The sequence below is a fragment of the Pristiophorus japonicus genome, chromosome 3, assembly GCF_044704955.1.
Source record: "Pristiophorus japonicus isolate sPriJap1 chromosome 3, sPriJap1.hap1, whole genome shotgun sequence".
Classification (NCBI taxonomy): domain Eukaryota; kingdom Metazoa; phylum Chordata; class Chondrichthyes; family Pristiophoridae; genus Pristiophorus; species Pristiophorus japonicus.
The window spans coordinates 127,839,425-127,857,187 of NC_091979.1; the positions used below are offsets into that span (position 1 = coordinate 127,839,425).

The 17,763-nt window shown below is 41.8% G+C and overlaps 1 protein-coding gene across 6 annotated transcripts in view; it reads left to right on the forward strand.

The window, feature by feature from the left end:
• Positions 1 to 17,763, forward strand: part of itprid2 (ITPR interacting domain containing 2) — a 208,873-nt gene that overhangs the window by 67,329 nt on the left and 123,781 nt on the right. The window contains exon 1 of one of the 6 annotated variants that reach the window (XM_070875807.1): positions 421 to 440. The exons of the other annotated variants lie outside the window; for them this stretch is intronic. The gene's annotated coding sequence lies outside the window, so the exon portion shown is untranslated. Of the gene's footprint in view, positions 1 to 420; positions 441 to 17,763 lie in introns of those variants that run through there. 6 annotated transcript variants of the gene reach the window in all.

Genomic DNA, 17,763 nt, shown 5'->3' on the forward strand with positions numbered 1-17,763 from the left:
ATGTTTCCACTTGTGAGGAGTCCAAAACTAGGGTCAATAGTCACTAATGAATCCAATAAGGAAAACTCAGGAGAAACTTCTTTAATCGGGGAGTGGTGAGAATGTGGAACGTGCCCCCACATGGAATGGTTGAGGTGAATAGCCTAGATGCATTTAAGAGGAAGCTAGCTAAGTACATGAGGGAGAAAGGAATAGAAGGAAATGATAGTAGTGTGAAATAAAGTAGGGTGGGAGGAGGCACATATGATGCATAGACCTGTTGGACCTGAAAGGCCTGTTTCTATGCTGTAAAGTTCTATAGAATTGTATGTAACTGAACGGATGATATTTATTTTGAGACTTCTGCATTTCTTCCTGTTCTGTGGATGTCCTAATATCCCAAATATTTCCTTAATTTAGATTGTGTAATTTCAGAACAACAGCTGAATGCTCTTCCACAAGTGGGTAAATTGGTTTCAAAATATTTTCCATATGCAGATGTGATTTTTATCAGCCACAGTGGCTTGTTGCAACCTGAAATATTGCTAGCATTGCTTTAACTGGCTGAAAATGTTATGGGCAAACTGATATTAACAAAGTTGGTTGTTGTACAGCTAATTATGTATATTTATCGAATGTTTTTGCTTCTGACAATTTGGCCTACTGGATAATCATTCAGAGAATGGTTAATAATCTTTGGCATATGATGCAATTTACTGGTTATACAGTAGTTTTCATTCCATCATTACCTTTAATGGCAGATAAATAGATCTCATTAATCTAGTGTTTCTTTACTTTAAGATTCCAACTTCCGTTTGGGGGTGATGGTGGAATGTCTGATGGTAGTGTGAAATAAAGTAGGGTGGGATGGTGGAGTTCTGAGCTAATTGGAGTGGGTGAGAGCTCCGATGAACACAACTCCAAGAAAGAATGCAAAAGGCAGGAGGCAGAGTAGCACTGGGGTAAGTGTAAACCACAACATGATAGGAAGGGACAATATGTATGAATATAAAGGGGCTGAAGGAGGGGCCAAAACTAAAAATCATGGTTTAAAAACTCGTATTAAAACACGTTACCTAAAGGCACGCAGCATTCGAAACAAAGTAAATGAGTTGACGGCACAAATCATTACAAATGGATATGATTTGGTGGCCATTACTGAAACGTGGTTGCAGGGTGGCCAAGACTGGGAATTAAACATACAGGAGTATCTGACAATTCGGAAAGATAGACAAGAAGGGAAAGGAGGTGGGGTAGCTCTGTTAATAAAGGATGATATCAGGGCAGTTGTGAGAGACGATATTGGCTCTAATGAACAAAATGTTGAATCATTGTGGATGGAGATTAGAGATAGTAAGGGGAAAAAGTCACTGGTGGGCGTAGTTTATAGGCCCCCAAATAATAACTTCATGGTGGGGCGGGCAATAATCAAGGGAATAGTGGAGGCATGTGAAAAAGGAATGGCAGTAATCATGGGGGATTTTAACCTACATATCGATTGGTCAAATCAAATCGCACGGGGTAGCCTTGAGGAGGAATTCATAGAATGCATACGGAATTGTTTCTTAGAACAGTATGTTACAGAGCCTACAAGGGAGCAAGCTATCTTAGATCTGGTCCTGTGTAATGAGACCGGAATAATAAACGATCTCCTAGTAAAAGATCCTCTTGGAATGAGTGATCACAGTATGGTTGAATTTGTAATACAGATTGAGGGTGAGGAAGTAGTGTCTCAAACGAGCATACTATGCTTAAACAAAGGGGACTACAGTGGGATGAGGGCAGAGTTGGCTAAATTAGACTGGGAACACAGACTAAACGGTGGCACAATTGAGGAACAGTGGAGGACTTTTTTAAGGAGCTCTTTCATAGTGCTCAACAAAAATATATTCCAGTGAAAAAGAAGGGCGGTAAGAGAAGGGATAATCAGCCGTAGATAACCAAGGAAATAAAAGAGAGTATCAAATTAAAAACCAATGCGTATAAGGTGGCCAAGGTTAGTGGGAAATTAGAAGATTGGGAAAATTTTAAACGACGGCAAAGAATGACTAAGAAAGCAATAAAGAAAGGAAAGATAGATTACGAAGCTAAACTTGCGCAAAACATAATAACAGATAGTAAAAGCTTTTACCGATATATAAAACGGAAGAGAGTGACAAAAGTAAATGTTGGTCCCTTAGAAGTTGAGACGGGGGGATTTAATAATGGGAAATGTGGAAATGGCTGAGACCTTAAACAATTATTTTGCTTCGGTCTTCACAGTGAAAGAGACAAAAACCATGCTAAAAATTGCTGGTCACGGGAATGTGGGAAGGGAGGACCTTGAGACAATCACTATCACTAGGGAGGTAGTGCTGGAGGTAGTAATGGGACTCAAGGTAGACAAGTCCTCTGGTCCTGATATGCATCCCAGGGTATTAAAAGAGATGGCGGAAGTTATAGCTGACACATTCGTTATAATCTACCAAAATTCTCTGGACTCTGGGGAGGTACCATCGGATTGGAAAGCAGCTAATGTAACGCCTGTGTTTTTAAAAAAGAAAAGGGGGGCAGACAAAAGGCAGGTAACTATAGGCCAGTTAGTTTAACATCTGTAGTGGGGAAAATGCTGGAAGCTATCATTAAGGAAGAAATAGCGGGACATCTAGATAGGAATCAAGCAGCCGCAACATGGATTCATGAAGGGGAAATCATATTTAACTAATTTACTGGAATTCTTTGAGGATATAACGAGCATGGTGGATAGAGGTATACCGATGGATTTGGTGTATTTGGATTTCCAAAAGGCATTCGATAAGGTGCCACACAAAAGGTTACTGCAGAAGATAAAGGTACGCGGAGTCAGAGGAAATGTATTAGCACGGATAGAGAATTGGCTAACTAACAGAAAGCAGAGAGTCGGGATAAATGGGTCCTTTTCAGGTTGGCAATCGGTGGTTAGTGGTGTGCCACAGAGATCGGTGCTGGGACCACAACTGTTTACAATATACATAGATGACCTGGAAGAGGGGACAGAGTGTAGTGTAACAAAATTTGCAGATGACACAAAGATTAGTGGGAAAGCGAGTTGTGTAGAGGACACAGAGAGGCTGCAAAGAGATTTAGATAGGTTAAGCAAATGGGCTAAGGTCTGGCAGATGGAATACAATGTCGGAAAATGTGAGGTCATCCATCTTGGGGAAAAAAAAACAGTAAAAGGGAATATTATTTGAATGGGGAGAAATTACAACATTCTGCAGTGCAGAGGGACCTGGGGGTCCTTGTGCATGAATCCCAAAAAGTTAGTTTGCAGGTGCAGCAGGTAATCAGGAAGGCAAATGGAATGTTGGCCTTCATTGCGAGAGGGATGGAGTACAAAAGCAGGGAGGTCCGGCTGCAGCTGTACAGGGTATTGGTGAGGCCGCACCTGGAGTACTGCGTGCAGTTTTGGTCACCATACTTAAGGAAGGATATACTAGCTTTGGAGGGGGTACAGAGACAATTCACTAGGCTGATTCCGGAGATGAGGGGGTTACCTTATGATGATAGATTGAGTAGACTGGGTCTTTACTCGTTGGAGTTAAGAAGGATGAGGGGTGATCTTATAGAAACATTTAAAATAATGAAAGGGATAGACAAGATAGAGGCAGAGAGGTTGTTTCCACTGGTCGGGGAGACTAGAACTAGGGGGCACAGCCTCAAAATACGGGGGAGCCAATTTAAAACCGAGTTGAGAAGGAATTTTTTCTCCCAGAGAGTTGTGAATCTGTGGAATTCTCTGCCCAAAAAAGCAGTTGAGGCTAGCTCATTGAATGTATTCAAGTCACAGATCGATAGATTTTTAACCAATAAGGGAATTAAGGGTTATGGGGAGTGGGCGGGTAAGTGGAGCTTAGTCCACGGCCAGATCAACCATGATCTTGTTGAATGGCGGAGCAGGCTCGAGGGCTAGATGGCCTACTCCTGTTCCTAATTCTTATGTTCTTATGTCTAAAAATCTTTCTGGACTACAAGCTATTTTTAAACTGGATTAATGTAAGCATGTGCAGAACTGTGACATTATCACAGATTGTCACGGGGCTGAGATCAATGTTCCATATTTGCTGGTCCCATGAAGCCTGGTTTTTTCAATAAGTTTTGCATGTGCTTGAAACTGTGAATGGATCGCGCAGCCATGCACCCAAAAAACATTAGGGGGCATATTGGCTGAGATGCCATCTAAATTTGGTTTTGGTTACTGCAAAGCTATTGATACTCATTGCATTTCAGCAGTAATTGAGACTAATTTAAGCACTTTCCTGGAAAAGAAATGAACATCTCATGTGAAAGTTTGTAATTTTTGGGCTTTAGGCTCTCCATCAATCATTAATTTTAATGAAAAATTGAATATAAAGTGGAGTATTTTACTTTATTCTTGGATCAACTTTTCTACTAGTGAAAGGAGGAAAATCTGGAACACTGTTCTAAGATCATTATTGAAAGCAGTTCAATTTGTCAGATTAAGCATGTTTTGTTCCACCGACTCCAGTTTAACAGTGACCCTTCAGCCTGTGGTTAGTGAATGAATGTTGCTCTGACTTTTTCAGCCTGACATTTTTGGCTGTGTGTTGCCCATGTAAGAGGTTAATGGGTTTAGCTGATGTGGAATAAGTTGCTTTTTCTGTAGTAACGCGATGTGCCATATAATTATTGTAACTGATCTGTTTATTTGCTGCATTGCTTCGAACATGTTGCCAGTTGATAAATAGAGGCTATCTTCATGAGAACATGTTACAATCAAGATAATAATAGAACAAGGGTCCCATTAACTGGGATGAAAATGACCACATTTTCCAAGATTCTGTAAAGTATTGTTTTAAAATAGCTGCTGTTCTCAAGGTTTTTGATGATTCTGCTGCTAGATTATTTGAGATTGCTGTTATAGATCAGTTGATAATTTTGTACAGAAATGATAAATGTCGATAGTGTGGGCGATCATCTAAAATATTATCCATTGCCCTGTGACTATCTGTTTAAAAGAAGACTCCAGGGATTTTCAAAGGTAGGAGCACAGGCATGTGGCTAGCATTTAAAAAAGGCATTACCTTCGTGCATAAGTGGTACAGTTCAGGAATTGCATTGCGTGGTGTGGTACTGAGCCATACAGACTAGGGAGATTGCTGAGTTAAATGATCTGAGTAGGGTTGATGCAGTTGACCTCCGCATCCCTAGACCAAGGAGCAAGAAACATTGGTCAATATTCCCGCTACTGTTTGTGATTCATTGACTCTTATTGGAAGTTTGTGTGTACGATCATCTAGAGAGCCTAGGATTGGATTTGACGACAATCCCTCCATGGTAAAGTAGCCTTGTGTTCATTGTCCGTGCTTGATCTTAAACAACCCTTTGGCAAGTTACTGAAGAATGTGCAGGTGCCTGTGTAAAACTATTGCATCATGGGTTATTGCCTTCAGGAAAAGAGTGCTAAGGGGAGAGAATTGGGTGTGGAAAAACTGGTTTATTTGTTCAGTTTTTGATGAAGAACTGTGAACTATGTTCATCCTACTACAAACAGTATAACCTAAGGGTTAAACATGCAAGAGAGCATTTTTTAATGAGGGGAAATGGACAGAGAAAAAGAACATTGTGGGATGATCGAAGGTAAAACTCAGAATAGGCGAATATGTCATTGCTAGCTGTGAAACATTTTTACATTTCTGGAGACTGTCTGGATAATGTATTAATCAGGAAGCGTGTTATTCCCAAATAAAAGAATAATGTATGAAATGAGAAAATCCATTCAGCCTGTTCAGCTCATTCTTTCTACAGACTGTGAACTTTACCAGTTCACTTAATCTCTTGAGGAATGCAAATACCCACAGTTTAAAATATTCAAATGATAAAGCTTGGTAAAATGCCTCTAACTCCTAAAGATGATCAGGTGGCAATTCCAGGAAATCCATTTAACAGTAGGATCCAATCAGTTAGATTTCACAGAATCTAGCTGAGGAGTAACCTTCGAGCTGTACATGTCTATATTTCAAAGCTTTACTCACATTCCCAATCAGACATTGATCCATCCTCTTCAAACAAAATAATAGGACACAACAGTGACTAATTTAACTGGTAGTCTCGTCCCCAAGCATATTATTCTGTGACAAAAGACAAACGCTTCTAATCTTCAATCTTGCTTCTGGCTTTTTAATTTGATATTTGTATACTTCAGTTATGCAAGTACTGATTTTAGTTAAATTGCTGGCTTGCACCTATAATATTCATGTGTCTCAGCATTGGCCTACTTGGTTTTTGTATTTTTGTGTTCATAAGACGTTTTCTTAAGTCCCTTCTAACTTGGTGCTAATTCCCAGAACCAACCTGTTTACACACTCCAATGTGTCAATGCCCTTTAGAAGATAGGATAACCAAACTTTTGCAAATTTCTAAATGTGGCTTTAGCAGTGAGCTATACAAGGTTAAAACAACTTGCTTTGACTTATCGGATACCCTTGAGATGCACTATTCTACTTGATTAGCCTTGTTGATAACAGCTTTATGTTTACTGGATACTTTCCACCTTCGCTATTGGACATGCGTTTCACAGATTCTGTTTTTGCCCAATATCTCGCATTTAACCACAATAAAATTTATAGAGCTATTAAAAGTGTAAGGATTGTAGCATTCGGCCCTACAGTTATAGATTCTGTCATTGCAAATAGGTTGTCTCTGAAGAAACATTTTGAGCTTAACGGCACAGGGTGACTAGTGGTGGTTACAGGTCTCTCACTGATGGTTTGGTAGGGGAAATAGTTTTGAGTTGATGAATGAGGAATATCACGCAAGAAACATAATGCATGTTGCTGGTGTGTTGCCTTAAATGTCATTTAAAAAAATAAGCCAATGTATAACACTGTTTATAGTACCAGTATTAATTCATTTTGAATAATTTGTAAATTTGTAACATCATTGGTCTTAGTATTTTCCCTGGAAAAATAAACTACTGGCATTTGGCAAACCGAATAACTAGGGCTTTAAACTAAATAAGTGGGGAGAGGAGGATGGTCGCAGTAGAGATCAATCTAGAATGCTAAAGAGAAGAAAAGTAAATAATGCAGGAAAGTGATTGTGGTAAGGATAACCAGATTATGTCAGGAAGGGACAGAGCATACAAACAAGAGTGCGCTAACAAAGAGGGTCCAGGTAAGAAAAAATAGCGATAAGACAAATAGGACTATAGTAAAAATAATGTTAAGATGTCTAATAATGTTAAAAAGACAAATCTAAAAGCATTGTATCTGAATGCACGAAGCATCTGTAATAAGGTAGATGAATTAACAGCGCAAATAGATGTAAACGGATATAATTTGGTTGCAATTACGGAGACATGGTTGCAGGGTGACCAGGGTTGGGAATTGAATATCCAAGGATATTTGATATTTAGGAAGGACATACAAAAAGGAAAAGGGGGTGGTGTGGCGTTGTTCGTAAAGGATGAAATCAGAGCAATAGTGAGAGAGGATATTGGCTTAGAAAATCAAGATGTAGAATTAGTCTGGGTGGAGCTAAGGAGCACCAAGGGGCAGAAAACATTGGTGGGAGTTGCCTATAGGCCTCCAAATAGTAGTGATAGTGTAGGGGACGGCATCAAACAGGAAATTAGAGATGAATGTAGCAAGGGTACTACAGTAATCGTAGGTGACTTTAATCTACATATCGACTGGCCAAACCAAATTAGTAATAACACTGTGGAAGATGAATTCCTGGAGTTGTATGAGATGGTTTTTTAGACCAGTATGTTGAGGAGCCTACTGGGGAACAGGCTATCCGAGATTGGGTATTGTGTAGTGAGAAGAGGTTAGTTAACAGTTGTTGTACGGGGTCCTTTAGGGAAGAGTGACCATAACATGATTGAATTCTTTATTAAGATGGAAAGTAAAGTAGTCCAATTCGAAACTAAGGTCCTAAATCTAAACAAAGGAAACTACGAAGGTATGAGGAATTAATTAGTTATGATAGATTGGGAAGATTCATTAAAAGGCATGATGATGGCTAACATTTAAGGAACGATGCATGAATTGCAACAGTTAGACATCCCTTTCTGGCATAAAAGCACAAGAGCAAAAGTGGCCCAACCATGGCTAGCAAAAGAAATTGAGGATAGTACTAGATCCAAAGAGGAGTTGTACAAAGTTGCCAGAAAAAGTAACAAGCCTGAGGATTGGGAGCAGTTTAGAATTCAGCAAAAAAGGACCAAGAGATTGATTAAGAGGGGAAAATAAAGTATGAGAGTAAACTTGCAAGGAGCATAAAAAGTGACTGCAAAAGTTTCTACAAGTACATAAAAAGAAAATGATTAGTAAAGACAAATGTAGGTCCTTTACAGACAAATGGGAGAATTTGTAATGGGTAAAAAGGAAATGGCAGAACAATTAAATAAATACTTTGGTTCTGTCTTCATGGAAGAGGACACAAATAATGTCCCAGAAATGCTAGGGAGCCACAGGTCTAGTGAGCAAGAGGCATTAAAGGAAATGATTATTAGTAAGAGAATAGTGTTGGAGAAACTAATGGGACTGAAGGCTGATAAATCCCCTGGGCCTGATGATTTGTATCTCAGAGTACTAAAAAAGATAGCCATGGAAATAGTAGATGCATTGGTTGTCATCTTCCAAAATTCTATAGAATATGGAACAGTTCCTGTAGATTGGAGGTGGCAAATGTAACCCCACTATTTGAAAAAGGAGGGAAAGAGAAAATGGGGAACTACAGACCGGTTAGCCTGACATCAGTAGTAGGCAAAATGCTAGAGTCTATTATAAAGGATGTGATAACGGGATTAAACAAAGTCGAATTGGATTTATGAAAGGAAAATCATGTTTGTCAAACCTACTGGAGTTTTTTGAGGATGTAACTGATAGAATAGATAAGGGAGAACCAGTGGATGTAGTGTATTTGGATTTTCAGAAGGCCTTTGATTAAAGTTCCACATAATAGGTTAGTGTGCAAAATTAAAGCACATGGGATTGGGGGTAATTTATTGGCATGGATTGAAAATTGGTTAACTGACAGGAAACAGAGAGTAGGAAACATAGAAAAAACATAGAAACATAGAAAATAGGAGCAGGAGTAGGCCATTCGGCCCTTTGAGACTGCACCACCATTCAGTAAGATCATGGCTGATCATTCCCTCAGTACCCCTTTCCTGCTTTCTCTCCATATCCTTTGATCCCCTTAGCCGTAAGTGCCATATCTAACTCCCTCTTGAATATATCCAATGAACTGGCATCAACAACTCACTGTGGCAGGGAATTCGACAGGTTAACAACTCTGAGTGAAGAAGTTTCTCCTCATCTCAGTCCTAAATGGCCTACTCCTTATCCTAAGACTGTGTTCCCTGATTCTGGACTTGAAAGGTGACGTCACTGCCAAGAGGGCAAGTGGTAGGCTGGTGATTGGTAAGTAGTTTTTCTTTTCCTTCCTTCTTTTTCAGTAAGTAACCTTTAGCATTATTGTTGCCAATTTAAGTGTATCTAAGGGTTAAGTCATGGCAGGAGAGCTCGGACACGTGTTATGCTCCTCCTGTTCCATGTGGGAAGTCGGGGATGCCTCCGGTGTCCCTGACGACCAAGTGTGCGGGAAGTGTATCCGCCTCCGGCTCCTGATGGACCGCATTGCAGAACTGGAGCTGCAGGTAGATTCACTCTGGAGCATGCACGATGCTGAGAATGATGTGAATAGCACATTTAGTGAGTTGGTATTACCGCAGGTAAAGGGTCCACAGCCAGATAGGGAATGGAAGACCAACAGGAAGGTAGTGCAGGGGTCCCCTGCGGTCATCCCCCTGCAAAACAGATACACCGCTTTGAGTACTGTTGAGGGGGATGACGCATCAGGGGAGAGCAGCAGCAGCCATGGCTGGCTCTGCTGCACAGGAGGGCAGGAAAAAGAGTGGGAGAGCGATAGTGACAGGGATTCAATTGTAAGGGGAATAGATAGGCGTTTCTGGTGGGCGTAGTTTATAGGCCCCCAAATAATAACTTCACGGTGGGGCGGGCAATAATCAAGGGAATAATGGAGGCATGTGAAAAAGGAACGGCAGTAATCATGGGGGATTTTAACCTACATATCGATTGGTCAAAACAAATCGCACGGGATAGCCTGGAGGAGGAATTCATAGAATGCATACGGGATTGTTTCTTAGAACAGTATGTTACAGAACCTACAAGGGAGCAAGCTATCTTAGATCTGGTCCTGTGTAATGAGACCGGAATAATAAACGATCTCCTAGTAAAAGATCCTCTTGGAATGAGTGATCACAGTATGGTTGAATTTGTAATACAGATTGAGGGTGAGGAAGTAGTGTCAGAAATGAGCGTAATATGCTTAAACAAAGGGAACTACAGTGGGATGAGGGCAGAGTTGGCTAAAGTAGACTGGAAACACAGACTAAATGGTGGCACAATTGAGGATCAGTGGAGGACTTTTAAGGAGCTCTTTCATGGTGCTCAACAAAAATATATTCCAGTGAAAAAGAAGGGCGGTAAGAGAAGGGATAACCAGCCGTGGATAACCAAGGAAATAAAGAAAAGTATCAAATTAAAAACCAATGCGTATAAGGTGGCCAAGGTTAGTGAGAAACTAGAAGATTGGGAGAATTTTAAACGACAGCAAAGAATGACTAAGAAAGCAATAAAGAAAGGAAAGATAGATTACGAAGGTAAACTTGCGCAAAACATAAAAACAAATAGTAAAAGCTTTTACAGATATACAAAACGGAAAAGAGTGACTAAAGTAAATGTTGGTCCCTTAGAAGATGAGACGGGGGGATTTAACAATGGGAAATGTGGAAATGGCTGAGACCTTAAACAATTATTTTGCTTCGGTCTTCACAGTGGAAGACACAAAAACCATGCCAAAAATTGCTGGTCACAGGAATGTGGGAAGGGAGGACCTTGAGACAATCACTATCACTAGGGGGGTAGTGCTGGACAGGCTAATGGGACTCATAGAAACATAGAAACATAGAAAATAGGTGCAGGAGTAGGCCATTCGGCCCTTCTAGCCTGCACCGCCATTCAATGAGTTCATGGCTGAACATTCAACTTCAGTACCCCATTCCTGCTTTCTCGCCATACCCCTTGATCCCCCTAGCAGTAAGGACCTCATCTAACTCCTTTTTGAATATATTTAGTGAATTGGCCTCAACAACTTTCTGTGGTAGAGAATTCCACAGGTTCACCACTCTCTGGGTGAAGAAGTTCCTCCGCATCTCGGTCCTAAATGGCTTACCCCTTATCCTTAGACTGTGACCCCTGGTTCTGGACTTCCCCAACATTGGGAACATTCTTCCTGCATCTAACCTGTCTAACCCCGTCAGAATTTTATATGTTTCTATGAGGTCCCCTCTCATTCTTCTGAACTCCAGTGAATACAAGCCCAGTTGATCCAGTCTTTCTTGATAGGTCAGTCCCGCCATCCCGGGAATCAGTCTGGTGAACCTTCGCTGCACTCCCTCAATAGCAAGAATGTCCTTCCTCAGGTTAGGAGACCAAAACTGTACACAATACTCCAGGTGTGGCCTCACCAATGCCCTGTACAACTGTAGCAACACCTCCCTGCCCCTGTACTCAAATCCCCTTGCTATGAAGGCCAACATGCCATTTGCTTTCTTAACCGCCTGCTGCACCTGCATGCCAACCTTCAATGACTGATGTACCATGACACCCAGGTCTCGTTGCACCTCCCCTTTTCCTAATCTGTCACCATTCAGATAATAGTCTGTCTCTCTGTTTTTACCACCAAAGTGGATAACCTCACATTTATCCACATTATACTTCATCTGCCATGCATTTGCCCACTCACCTAACCTATCCAAGTCGCTCTGCAGCCTCACAGCATCCTCCTCGCAGCTCACACTGCCACCCAACTTAGTGTCATCTGCAAATTTGGAGATACTACATTTAATCCCCTCATCTAAATCATTAATGTACAGTGTAAACAGCTGGGGCCCCAGCACAGAACCTTGCGGTACCCCACTAGTCACTGCCTGCCATTCTGAAAAGTACCCATTTACTCCTACTCTTTGCTTCCTGTCTGACAACCAGTTCTCAATCCATGTCAGTACACTACCCCCAATCCCATGTGCTCTAACTTTGCACATCAATCTCTTGTGTGGGACCTTGTCGAACGCCTTCTGAAAGTCCAAATATACCACATCAACTGGTTCTCCCTTATCCACTCTACTGGAAACATCCTCAAAAAATTCCAGAAGATTTGTCAAGCATGATTTCCCTTTCACAAATCCATGCTGACTTGGACCTATCATGTCACCTCTTTCCAAATGCACTGCTATGACATCCTTAATAATTGATTCCATCATTTTACCCACTACCGATGTCAGGCTGACCGGTCTATAATTCCCTGTTTTCTCTCTCCCTCCTTTTTTAAAAAGTGGGGTTACATTGGCTACCCTCCACTCCATAGGAACTGATCCAGAGTCAATAGAATGTTGGAAAATGACTGTCAACGCATCTATTATTTCCAAGGCCACCTCCTTAAGTACTCTGGGATGCAGTCCATCAGGCCCTGGGGATTTATCGGCCTTCAATCCCATCAATTTCCCCAACACAATTTCCCGGCTAATAAGGATTTCCCTCAGTTCCTCCTCCTTACTAGACCCCCCCGACCCCTTTTATAACCGGAAGGTTGTTCGTGTCCTCCTTCGTGAATACCGAACCAAAGTACTTGTTCAATTGGTCCGCCATTTCTTTGTTCCCCGTTATGACTTCCCCTGATTCTGACTGCAGGGGACCTACATTTGTCTTTACTAACCTTTTTCTCTTTACATATCTATAGATACTCAAGGTAGGCAAGTCCCCTGGTCCTGATGAAATGCATCCCAGGGTATTAAAAGAGATGGCGGAAGTTATAGCAGATGCATTCGTTATAATCTACCAAAATTCTCTGGAATCTGGGGAGGTACCAGCGGATTGGAAAGCAGCTAATGTAACGCCTCTGTTTAAAAAAGGGGGCAGACAAAAGGCAGGTAATTATAGGCCGGTTAGTTTAACATCTGTAGTGGGGAAAATGCTTGAAACTTTCATTAAGGAAGAAATAGCGGTACATCTAGATAGGAATAGTGCGATCAAGCAGATGCAACATGGCTTCATGAAGGGGAAATCATGTTTAACTAATTTACTGGAATTCTTTGAGGATATAACGAGCATGGTGGATAGAGGTGTACCGATGGATGTGGTGTATTTGGATTTCCAAAAGGCATTCGATAAGGTGCCACACAAAAGGTTACTGCAGAAGATAAAGGTACGCGGAGTCAGAGGAAATGTATTAGCATGGATCGAGAATTGACTGGCTAACAGAAAGCAGAGACTCTGGATAAATGGGTCCTTTTCGGGTTGGAAATCTGTGGTTAGTGGTGTGTTACAGGAATCGGTGCTGGGACCACAACTGTTTACAATATACATAGATGACCTGGAAGAGGGGACAGAGTGTAGTGTAACAAAATTTGCAGATGACACAAAGATTAGTGGGAAAGCGGGTTGTGTAGCGGACACAGAGGCTGCAAAGAGATTTAGATAGGTTAAGCGAATGGGCTAAGGTTTGGCAGATGGAATACAATGTCGGAAAGTGTGAGGTTATCCATCTTGGAAAAAACAACAGTAAAAGGGAATATTATTTGAATGGGGAGAAATTACAACTTGCTGAGGTGCAGAGGGACCTGGGGGTCCTTGTGCATGAAACTCTTTTAGAGTCTACCTGCAAAAACATAAAACATTAAATCATGCCACCCAACCTGGGTGACACACCAGACATTTACAAGGCCCTTTTTTTTCCTTTTTTTGTTTTTTTTTTAGTTTTTCTCCCAAAAAGTTAGTTTGCAGGTGCAGCAGGTAATCAGGAAGGCAAATGGAATGTTGGCCTTCATTGTGAGAGGGATGGAGTACAAAAGCAGGGAGGTCCTGCTGCAACTGTATAGGGTATTGGTGAGGCCGCACCTGGAGTACTGCGTGCAGTTTTGGGCACCTTACTTAAGGAAGGATATACTAGCTTTGGAGGGGGTACAGAGACGATTCACTCGGCTGATTCCGGAGATGAGGGGGTTACCTTATGATGATAGATTGAGTAGGCTGGGTCTTTACTCGTTGGAGTTAAGAAGGATGAGGGGGGGATCTTACAGAAACATTTAAAATCATGAAAGGGATAGACAAGAGATAGTGGCAGAGAAGTTGTTTCCACTGGTCAGGGAGACTAGAACTAGGGGGCACAGCCTCAAAATACGGGGGAGCCAATTTAAAAACCGAGTTGAGAAGGAATTTCTTCTCCCAGAGGGTTGTGAATCTGTGGAATTCTCTGCCCAAGGAAGCAGTTGAGGCTAGCTCATTGAATGTATTCAAATGACAGATAGATAGATTTTTAACCAATAAGGGAATTAAGGGTTACGGGGAGCGGGCGGATAAGTGGAGCTGAGTCCACGGCCAGATCAGCCATGATCCTGTTGAATGGTGGAGCAGGCTCGAGGGGCTAGCTGGCCTACTCCTGTTCCTAATTCTTATGTTCTTATGTTCTTATGTTTCTGCAGCCGCAACCGAGACCCCAGGATGGTATGTTGCCTCCCTGGTGCAAGGGTCAAGGATGTCTCGGAGCGGGTGCAGGACATTCTGAAAAGGGAGGGTGAACAGCCAGTTGTCATGGTACATTTCGGTACCAACGATATAGGTAAAAAACGGGATGAGGTCCTACGAGATGAATTTAAGGAGCTAGGAGTTAAATTAGAAAGTAGGACCTCAAAGGTAGTCATCTCATGATTGCTACCAGTGCCACGTGCTAATCAGAGTAGGAATTGCAGGATAGCTCCGATGAATACGTGGCTTGAGCAGTGGTGCAGAAGGGAGGGATTCAAATTCCTGGGGCATTGGAACCGTTTCTGGGGAAGGTGGGACCAGTACAAATCGGACAGTCTGCACCTGGGCAGGACCAGAACCAATGTCCTCGGGGGGGGTGTTTGCTAATGCTATTGGGGAGGAGTTAAACTAATATGGCAGGGGAATGGGAACCTATGCAGGGAGACAGAGGGAAATAAAATGGAATCAGAAGCAAAAGATAGAAAGGAGAATAGCAAAAATGGTGAGCAGAGAAACCCAAGGCAAAAAACAAAAAGAGCCACATTACACCAAAATTTTAAAGGGGCAAAGTGTGTTCGAAAGACAAGCCTGAAGGCTCTGTGCCTCAATGCGAGGAGTATTCAGAATAAGGTGGACAAATTAACTGCGCATATAGCAGTTAAAGGGTATGATGTCATTGGCATCACGGAGACATGGCTCTAGGGTGACCAAGGCTGGGAACTCAACATCCAAGGGTATTCAGCATTTAGGAAGGATAGACAGAAAGGAAAAGTTGGCGGGGTGGCATTGCTGGTTCAAGAGGAAATTAATGCAATAGTAAGTAGGGACATTAGCATGGATGAAGTGGAATCGGTATGGGTGGAGCTGCGGAATTCCAAAGGGCAGAAAACGCTAGTGGCAGTTGTGTACAGACCACCAAACAGTAGTAGTGAGGTTGGGGACAACATCAAACCAAAAATAAGGGATGTGTGCAATAAAGGTACAGCAGTTATCATGGGTGACTTTAATCTACACATTGATTGGGCGAACCAAACTGGTAGCAATGTGGTGGAGGAGGATTTCTGGAGTGTATTAGGGATGGTTTTCTAGACCAATATGTCGAGGAACCTACTAGACAGCCGGCAATCCTAGACTGGGTGATGTGTAATGAGAAGGGACTAATTAGCAATCTTGTTGTGCGAGGTCCCTTGGGGAAGAGTGACCATAATATGGTAGAATTCTTTATTAGATGAAGAGTGACACAGTTAATTCGGAAACTAGGATCCTGAACTTATGGAAAGGTAACTTCGACGGTATGAGGCGTGAATTGGCCAGAATAGACTGGCAAAGGATACTTAACGGGTTGACGGTAGATAAGCAATGGCAAACATTTAAAGATCACATGGATGAACTTCAGCAATTGTACATCCCTGTCTGGAGTAAAAATAAAACTGGGAAGGTGGCTCAACCATGGCTAACAAGGGAAATTAAGGATAATGTTAAAGCCAAGGAAGAGGCGTATCAATTGGCTAGAAAACGCAACAAACCTAAGGACTGGGAGAATTTTGGAATTCAACAGAGGAAGACTAAGGGTTTAATTAAGAGGGGAAAAATAGAGTACGAGAGGAAGCTTGCAGGGAACATAAAAATTGACTGCAAAAGCTTCTATAAATATGTAAAGAGAAAAAGATTAGTGAAGACAAATGTAGGTCCATTGCAGTCGGATTCAGGTGAATTTATAATGGGGAATAAAGAAATGGCAGACCAATTGAATAAATACTTTGGTTCTGTCTTCACAAAAGGAAGACACAAATAACCTTCCGACTGTACTAGGGGACAGTAGATCTAGTGAGAAGGAGGAACTGATGGATATCCTTATTAGGCGGGAAATTGAGTGTTAGGGAAATTGATGGGATTGAAGGCTGATAAATCCCTGGGGCCTGATGGTCCGCATCCCATCTATCGACTCTGGATCAGTTCCTATGGACTGGAGGGTAGCTAATGTAACACCACTTTTTTAAAAAGGAGGGAGAGAGAAAACAGGTAATTATTGACCCGTTAGCCTGACATCGGTAGTGGGGAAAATTTTGGAATCAATGATTAAGGATGAAATAGCAGCGCATTTGGAAAGCAGTGACAGGATCGGACCAAGTCAGTATGGATTTATGAAAGGGAAATCATGCTTGACGAATCTTCTGGACTTCTTTGAGGATGTAACTAGCAGAGTGGACAAGGGAGAACCAGTGGATGTGGTGAATTTGTACTTTCAGAAGGCATTTGACAAGGTGGCACATAAAAGGTTACTGCACAAGATAAAAGTTCACGGGGCAATATATTAGCATGGATAGAGGATTGGCTAACTAACAGAGAGTCGGGATAAATGGTTCATTCTCAGGTTGGCAACCAGTAACTAGTGGGGTGCCACAGGGATCGGTGCTGGGACCCCAACTATATACAATCTATACTAACAACTTGGAAGAAGGGACTGAGTGTAACGTAGCCAAGTTTGCTGATGACACAAAGATGAGAGGAAAAGCAATGTGTGAGGAGGAGACAAAATCTGCAAAAGGACATACAGGCTAAGTGAGTGGGCAAACATTTGGCAGATGGAGTATAATTTTGGAAAGTGTGAAGTCATGCACTTTGACAGAAAAAAATCAAAGAGCAAGTTATTATTTAAATGGAGAAAGATTGAAGTACAGCAGGACCTGGGTGTGCTTGTGCATGAAACACAAAAGGTTAGTATGCAGGTACAGCAAGAATCTTGGCCTTTATTGCAAGGGGATGGAGTATAAAAGCAGGGGAGTCTTACTACAGTTATACAGGGTATACACCTGGAATACTGCTTGCAGTTTTGGTTTCCATTTTTATGAAAGGATACACTTGCTTTGGAGGCAGTTCAGTGAAGTTTCACTAGGTTGATTCCGGAGATGAGGGGATTGACTTATGAGGAAAGGTTGAGGAGGTTAGGCCTCTTCTCATTGAAATTCCGAAGAATGAGAGGTGATCTTATCAAAACGTATAAGATTATGAGTGGGCTTGACAAGGTGGATGCAGAGAGGATGTTTCCATTGATATGGGAGACTAGAACTAGAGGGTATAATCTTAGAATAAGAGGCCGCCCATTTAAAACTGAGATGAGAAGAAGTTTCTTCTGAGGAATCTCTGGAATTTGCTGCCGCCGAGAGCTGTGGAAGCCGGGACATTGAAT